Here is a 9240-nt window from a genome sequence, read left to right as displayed (position 1 = left end):
GCCCCAAGATAGCTATATTTCTTCTATGGAAATAAGATGTTTAGAGTTTTAAAAATCTTATCTGGGGTCAGTAATGGTCAATTATATTTTCTAAGAAAATGATCATTTTTCTTCAAGGTTTTCAAATTTATCTGAGCAGCATGAAATAGATAGATCTCAATGTATGCACCAAATATAGATGGGTTACTTCAGGTTGATCTTTCACCTTAAAAAGGTATGTTTTTGCTTCATTCTTCTGTTATCTGAGTTCTGCTGCTATCGGGCCGTCTTGCTGTCCCCCTTCCCCTGAAACAATATTTGCTGCCCTTCATCCCAAGAAGCTTAGAAGGTACTCTTACCTGATCACAGCACACCCTCCCCTTTTATTTGAATGTGTGGATTATGTCTGTCTTCTGATTTCACTGAAAGTGAGGCATACAGGTTTTATTAATGTCCATCTTGTTAGTCTTGCATAAAATCCAGAAAGACAAAGGGAAATTGCTACCTTGCCTTCATGTTTATACTAGAAGTAGTCACTGGCTTTTCAACACAAAGCTAAACAATTCTTTTTTGATATGTACATTTGGCTCAATAAAGTTGGAGTTCTTAAAACTAAATTATTTGTGAATTCTTTTGTCATGGTAGCTGCCAGGGGCTTGGTTTGTGGGAAAAGTGTGATTATTAAGGGAGAGTTTGATAATGTGGTTTTTGGGGGATGACAGAACTGTTCTGTATCCTGATTGTAGCAGTGGTTATATAAATCCATGTCTGTGATAAAATTTCAGAGAACTATTAAAAAATGAAAAAAAAAAAAAAAACCATGGGGAGTACAAATAAGGCCTGTGGGTTTTTTTTTTTTAAGTATTTTTCAAAGTCAGTTTCCTGGTTTTAGTAAGTGTACTATGATTATGTAATATCACTGGGAGAATCCAGGTGAAGAGTACACAAAAACCCTGAATCATTTTTGCAAGTAAAATAAAAAGTTTGCTCACATTTGAGCAAATTTTTGCTCTAATTCTTAGATCTATTTCTTCCTATAGAAACTTAGACCTTCCAGATATTTAGATATACCACAAATAGGTAGTAGGAAACCCAATAATATTGTTTAGTCTATGCACATTCAAGACTCATATGTGTTTCATTATGTCATGGTTGTATTTTCATATAACATGGTTACTTTCACTTGAAAAATTGGATAAAAAACTTCTCAAAACTGGGATATGTATGACTGATTTCTATACTGATCTTCGATGGGAAAATAGAGGCATCTCTGTTCAGTAGTGTGATAGGTTAAAGAAGGAAATATGATCCACTTTTCTTTGAAATAATCAAACTTCACTGTGCATTCTCTTATGGGGAAAGAAGAATGTCAGAATAATTAATACAAAAAGTGAAGTGTAAAATCTTAGAGGTTGATGTGGGAGACCTGGGAATGGGAAACCATTCTGCTTGGATTAAGATCTGTCACATGATTGAGATTAACTTTTCTGTGTCAGTTCATTAAAGGAGGAAGTTGAACTAGATGGCCCAAGGCAGCACTTTACAAAGTGTGGCCAGTTTTCAGATAATACTGAGAAGCTGCTAAGGTGGCTGGCTGGGTTTGGAAAGCCACCAATCCAAGATAAATTTTACATCAGAAATGATTGTTTTAAGCAGGACTGTAACAATATCCATTGCAGAAATAGTGATATCCCTATCTGACAACCGATTGAAAAAGTGAGAGTTCTTAAACCAACTCATGAATTCATTTTCAGACCTTAGGGAAACAGTTATTCTTAATTGTAATTGCTTTTTATCCATTGGAAATTCTGGATCACCTTCAATCTTTTTTCTTAAGCATTCCCCTATGAGTATATTTGACTGAAATATATCTTAAATAGCAGCTTTAGTGCCATGAAGTCAAAATTTTCTTTGAGATTTTCTGAAGTACATCATTATCATGAAGGAATTCATTACTCAAGATCTGAATAGGGTCACTACAAAAAAAAAAAAAGGAGGAAATACTTCAGATAAAGCCTCTATTTGACTTTATAACTAATAACACATTTCTTTATTGTAAGCTTTATTTTATATTCTCTCTAGCTTTTCATTTAGTTTAAAAATGACTGACCAGTTTTTCTTTCCCTTAAAATATATCTTTTAAATTGTTTACCACCTCCATGGGGTAACTACTTGAAGTTTTTACTCTCTTTTCAATCTATATTAGCATGTACTTCAGTAAAAAAGGAAAAAAAAATATTTTTCTTTAATGCTAATTAAAGACTCCTTTTTTTTTTTTTTTTCCTTAACACTAATTCTTACCCTGAAGCCATTGACATGTTTTTAAACTATTCCTCTGAATATTCCTGAGAGACACATTACAGGAGAACCAAATACAGGCAGATGACTAGGGGGACATTGCCCACACTTGCCCTTCTTCTCTCACAAAGGTTAAGGGTGTCACTCTGGGCACTGTCATCGCTGCCCTGTGACAAGGGCTGGAACCTACAATGACTGAGTTTGGTTTCTTTTCTTTCAGGAAGTACCTGTGAGTTTGGACAGAGAAGATGCCTATATCATACAGAGTAAGGTTTGATGGGGTAAATATTTAGGATGTGGCCAAGCATGATGTGGCCACAGTGGGCTTCTCCCTTCTGCTGAAAGGCCTCGACACTACCAAGACAGTAGTAGGGTCGAGGCTAAGAAAGGCCTCGACACTACTCTGGGAATACCAAAGGACAGCTTGTTGAGTGAAGTGTAAGTATCCAGTCACTAAGGCAGTGACATGAAGCTGATCTCTTGATTGAGTCCCAAACAGCTCTGCCTGATCTCCACATGTTCTCACATCTTCTTCATAAATACATTTATATAATTCCTCAAGTTCCACCAAATAGACGGAGGCACACACTGGCAAAAAGATCCATCCAGTTCCTGGTGTTGTCAGCCTGTCTGTCACATTCCAGCAACAAACGACCTTCGGGGTTTGAGGACACCTCCCAACAGTAGCACCAGCTTCGCTGCCTTGTTCCCTCTGAACCTACAAAGACTAAAGCTCTCAGCTTATTTTACCCTCTAGTCCCTTCGAACTTGAGTTTAATGTCTTGGCCATTGGTTTCTCTCTTCATATGATTTGAATCATACTTGCATCTATCAATGTCTCTTTGCCCCCCTCAACTCATCCTCTGACCTTGTTGGTAGACAACTCCCCATGAATCCCTCATGTTTCTGCCCATCTTGTGACATCATTTGTCTGGAATATCTTTTCGAGGATGTTTGTGTAGCAAATAGCCTTGGAAATATAGTATTTCCCCTCAGTGCAGAGGGCAGATTTCTTTGCCGTCTAAGATAAAAACAATGGCTTTCTCCCGAACCAAGTTTGGGCAAGTCTGCTAGTGGCACTTTAATAAGATGGAGGGTCCTAGGCTCATAGTTCCTTAGTTGTGCATGTAGGGTCCTCCTGGGTCTGCTTCTGCATCATTCCCATAGAGCCTGGGGCAAGGAGAACCGATGCAAACGCGAAGCCCATGATGCCTGCTGTTCTATGAGTAATAAATGTCTTTGTTCCTGACCTAAAGTCTTGTGTCTTCTGCTCGTGTCTATGAAACTGCGGCACGCTGACTTGTGAGCTTGTAAGTGGGGTGAAGTGTGATGTTACAGTTCTCGATATGCTTCAGTTGACATAAGCACTGTGGCTAGCATTTTCTAGCTGGGGTTTCCTAGCATTTGTGTCCTTTTCCTAATTTCACCCTGATTCCCTCTTCAGAATTCTGTATTCCCTATCGGATGCTATCTGAGGAATATAATTTGATGTTCTGTCCTCTCCCACCTAAGAAATGGGAGCATAACCCAAGCTAAACTTGCTGAAACTTAAACAGAATGACAGAAACAATGAAAACAATTAGCATTCTTTATCCCAGCTCCCTAAACAAATACTTCCTGCTATTTCTGAATATCCTTTTCCTAAAATCTATAGATAACCTGAACTCTGCCTGTGTCCTAACCAGTTTTGTGACACTTCCCATGAATTTTTTGAATTTCTGATATTTGCCACATACATTTCCTTTGGCTTGAGTTACTTCTGTTTCCTTCAACCAAAGATTTCTAGAAGAAGCAGCCTGGGTCTAGCACCCTGGAAGTCATAACGTGTTTCATATGTGTGAGGATTGCCTTTTCACACAACATGGTTACCCTTCACTACAGTTTGGGATTTGGAAACAAGACAATATTAGACACATAAATAAAAAGAATAAAGGACTCTAAATTTCTAGATTTTGTAGATCTTTTCTCTGTCTACAAACTTATTTCAAAGCATTAATTTAGTATCTACTGAGCACCTCCTTTATACAAAAACTGCTAGGAATATGGCAGTGAACAAAAGAGAAAACGTCTCTTTTCTCATAGAGTTTACAATCTTATTCTATTCTATATCCCATTTTTACTCTTTCTTTAAAAAGAGGCTGTTAGGGGCGCCTGGGTGGCGCAGTCGGTTAAGCGTCCTTCAGCCAGGTCACGATCTCGCGGTCCGTGAGTTCGAGCCCCGCGTCAGGCTCTGGGCTGATGGCTCAGAGCCTGGAGCCTGTTTCTGATTCTGTGTCTCCCTCTCTCTCTGCCCCTCCCCCGTTCATGCTCTGTCTCTCTCTGTCCCAAAAATAAATAAAAAACGTTGAAAAAAAAAAAATTAAAAAAAAAAAAAAAAAAAAGAGGCTGTTAAAATATAAATCCTTTGTGGGCATAAACCTTGTGCGTTTTTTATCACTTTTATTGGTGACTAGTTATTAAGTGTCCGACAAATATTTACTGACTAAATACACAAATCTCACTTCCAATGAGAAGTTGCTAACACCGAAACATCTGCATTTTTGGTCACAAATAATTGCCCAAGACAAAGACTAAGAGCATTAGAACCCAAAGGGATGAATGGATAAATAAAGTTCTCTTTGTATTTAAATGAGGGTAATTTAAAGGTCTTAAGTTAGTATCAGTTTGACAAATTCTCAACGTCCGATGGACACTGAAAGTCATTCTTTATTAAATAAGAATTTACTAGAAACTAAATATGATTACTATTAAAGAGAACAAATAATAAGTATGAGAAATGCAAATAATAAAATAAATGGCATTTTTTGCACAAATCAAATGAAATAGAATTCAGAACTTTAAGGCAAAACCATAGTCTTCATTAATTAGTTTATACAATCTCATCTTGCTTTCTCTTTTAGAGCCTCTATTTTTGTTTTAAGATCATATTTTCATTTGTCTTTCATTCTGGTACTCATTTTTTAAATTTTATGTCATCAGTTTTATTTCATTTTTAGTGCGCTTTTTTTCTCACATGTCCAACTGTTTTTATTGCAGCTTTCTATTAAAATCTACATCAAATGAATTATTACCAGGTCTCAGATCAGATGTGTGTTATTATTGTACCAGGAGAACTTCTGGTGGATTCTTAGAGAAAGGGTCAGGGAGTGACGTATCTGTGATGTGGAGCAGGGCTGACAGCCTACACTTACCTTGTTGCTTCCCTGAAAACCACTGATAAAAGGTTTGCTACATAATTAAAGGACAAATGGATAAGTTTTCTCGATTTTAGTGACAATTACTAAGTTCTTCTTAAAAGAATAAACTGAATTCAACTTAGCTGTCTCTGGTTACAAAGAGGTCAGGTCAGGTTATCAGCTAAAAGCAATCCAACAGTCAGCCACATATGTTCTAATAAATGTTGAATAATTGGCTTGTTTTTCTGTTATATTCAATACACGCTAAGTGAATGGAACAGATGGGAAAGCAGTGATAAGAGAATACATACTATTTTTTACTGAGTTTGATCACTCTTAGAGCTTGGGTAAGCTCAGTATGTTTTAACAAGTGGACCAAAATAGCAGAATTTAAATATTTCTCCCACAGCTGTTTCTGAATGAAAAGAAAGTGCCATGAAAGGAATAGTAACTGAATACTTACTATGTATGAGATAACCCAAAAGATACAAAGATGAGTAAGACTCAATTCCTGTCTGAAAGAAGATTGCAGTGGGAGAAAAGGAGGCAATATGTTTCACATAATGCAGAAAAAGAACCATAAAAGTATGAAATACGACAGTAATTTAAAAAGCACTTCTCTATGGTTGAGAGACTGGGACAAAGATCGATATGAGCAGAGAAACAGCTCTGGAGGAGCATAGAGGGTTCTAGCAAAAGCAACTGAGTCTGTGGGGATTGGGGAGCAGAGGGTTTGGTGTGTGGCCAGTGGCAGGTGGGGGCAGGGGGAAGGGAGTGGTAGCAGAAATGGAGGCAGCAGCAGCAGCAGCAGGAAAGACAGGTGAGAGAGAGTCTGTGCAAGGCTTTCTGTGCCATTCTATAAGACATGATAGATCTTGACGGTTTCCAGGAGCAAACCGTCCTCAGAGCAACGTTCTCAAAAGATCACTGGCGCCTTCCTGAAGGACAGACCGCTGAGGAGACAGACTGAAGGCTGGCTGGAGTCTGTGACCAGAAGAGGGCCATGCTTTAAGAGATGCATCTCAGTTTGCATGGCTGGAGAAGGCACAGCACAGAGGAGAGGAGTGCTGGAGGGACTTCTGGCAGACCAGGTGAGGCCCTAAACAATGATGGTAGAGACAGGCACAAGAATAGGAATGTCTAGAGAGTTAAGAGTTAGAGTCCCCCAGTAAGGACTGCTTCCTGAGGCAAGATGACTCTGTCGTGCATTTTCTAACCCATGTTTTAACAGGAATTCTTTAAAAGACTGTGGAGCGGGCCACTCTTCTCTTCACAATTTATTTTTGGGAAAGCAAAAGAGAACAAAACATTAGTCTATGCAAAGTTAAATTAACTTATTTTTTCCTGAAGGACGTCTCAGAGATGTGAATATGATAATATGCGTGTTGACTGCTCAAGAGAGGAGACTAGCACACGGCATTTGGGAAGCCTAGTAGAGCATTAAAATCTGTTTTAGACCTGGCCACGCATTTTGGGAGCCAAGTGCGGCAACGTTACCTTGGAGTTTTAAACCTACGTGCCTGAGAGAGTCATGTGGGAAGTAGAAGCCCTCTTAGTGATTCAGCTGGGATGGGTATTTGGTTTTCTAATCAAACTATTGATTATTTAAAATTTCAGTCACAACACGTTGTATTTTAACTTAAAACGTATAGCAGGGCATCCCTTGGTGAATTTCTTGAGGAAGGACCAGAGGCTTTTCTGCCAAGAAGGTCTCCCTCGGGATTTTCATGTCCAATTCCATGTCTAAGCCATACCCATACAGCTCATCCACAATATCCGATGTCAGTTTCTTTAAAGTAGAATGGAAAACTCTATTCACAGAAGAACAGAGCTGATATTTAGGTAAGAAAGTTGATGGCTATTGGTTTCGATATACTGAACATACAGTGTCTTTAAAAATACACCTGTGGCTTTTTGGCAGGTATTCAGAAATGAATAAATTGCCTTTCCATAGGAGAATTAATCACAATTACTGCATTAAAAAAAAAAATTTTAATGTTTTATTTATTTTTGAGACAGAGAGAGACAGCATGAGCAGGGGAGGGTCAGAGAGAGAGAGAGAGAGACACAGAATCCGAAGCAGGCTCCAGGCTCTGAGCCATCAGCCCAGAGCCCGACGCAGGGCTCGAACTCACAAACTGTGAGATCATGACCTGAGCTGAAGTCGGACAATTAACCAACTGAGCCACCCAGGCGCCCCAGTAGCAGCATTTTTTTTTTTTTTTAATGTATACAAGTGTTTGTGCTTGTTGTGTCTACTTACTAAAATGTACTAATGGAGTTATTAAATTACAATCAAATCTCATAAAATCAAATGGTCTCGTTTAACCTCTACCTTCACAATAAATATTATTTTCAGACACAGGAGGTTTATATTTAGATACGTGGTTATGGCCTACATCTTGGTCAGGGTGATGGTCAAATAGATATGTTCGGTTTGTAAAAAATTATAGGACCGTGCCTTAAGATTTGCATATTTTCCTGTATAGGTTATCATTCAGTGTAAGTTTACAAACAAAATGGGAGGAATGTACATCAATTCTTTTGGGACCTATCATTAGATCACATTTCAACAAGTAGACCAAAAATAAGTAAAAGCCGTAAGTAAAACTTCTTCTAAACATTACAAATATATTATTCTATGAATGCGTTTCTTGTTATCTAAATTTTGTCAGTATGGGTAATGATCATGTACATTTAAGACTAGTAATCCAGGGGCACCTGGGTGTCTCCGTCAGTTAAGTGTCTGACTCTTGGTTTCAGCTCAGGTCATGATCCCAACAGTTCCTGGGTTCAAGCCCTGTGTAGGACTCTGCACTGACAGTGAGGAGCCTGCTTGGGATTCTCTCTCCCTCTCTCTGCCCCTCCTTTTGTGCTCTTTCTCTCTCTCTCAAATATAAATTAACATTAAAAAGGAAACACTTAAAAAGAAGGAGTATATCTAAATATGCAGTAAGTTTCAAATGACTCCATTGTAATACTGGATAATTTTAATTTTACTATACTAGCAAGATGGGTAAGCAGAGGCCCTATCCTGAAACAGGATTAAAAAAAATTTTTTTTTTAATGTTTTTATTTACTTTTGAGACAGAGAGAGACAGAGCATGAGCAGGGGAGAGGCAGAGAGAGAGGGAGACACAGAATCTGAAGCAGGCTCCAGACTCTGAGCTGTCAGCACAGAGCCCAACACGAGGCTCGAACTCACAGATTGAGACCATGACCTGAGCCGAAGTTGGACGCCTAACAGACTGAGCCACCCAGGCGCCCCTATCCTGAAATAAGATTTAGTGCATATATTTGCTTGATAATTGAAAATTTCCCCCAAATCCAGGAATCTAAGCCTTCAGAGTGTATATCACTATTAGTTGGAATCCTTCCAACTACTAGGGCAAAGGAATGGAAACCTTAGTCATTGCGAAGTTCTCACAGTTATGTCTTTGGACCACCAGCTAGAAAACTCCATAAAAGTTTTAGTCAACCAGTCTGTTTTAAAATGCTTCTACTTTCATCACCCATTTGTGTTTAATTAAGCATTGTTATTAAAAAGTTTGAGTTGGATTCTTATTAATACAACACATTTAGAAAGAATGCATGGTAATTACTGCAGAACTCTGTAATTATCATAAAATTGACAGATAATACCTAGCTGGCCTTTTCAGAAACCTCTCTTTCGAATAATATACTGTATGTATTTACACACACACTCATACATGTACAGGATGTTGTGTTCTGGTGGGAAAAGCAGAACATGAAGCGATTCAGCTTTACCGAGTGAAGAATACACAGA

The sequence above is a fragment of the Panthera tigris genome, chromosome B1 (assembly GCF_018350195.1).
Source record: "Panthera tigris isolate Pti1 chromosome B1, P.tigris_Pti1_mat1.1, whole genome shotgun sequence".
NCBI lineage: Eukaryota > Metazoa > Chordata > Mammalia > Carnivora > Felidae > Panthera > Panthera tigris.
This window is presented reverse-complemented; position numbering follows the sequence as displayed.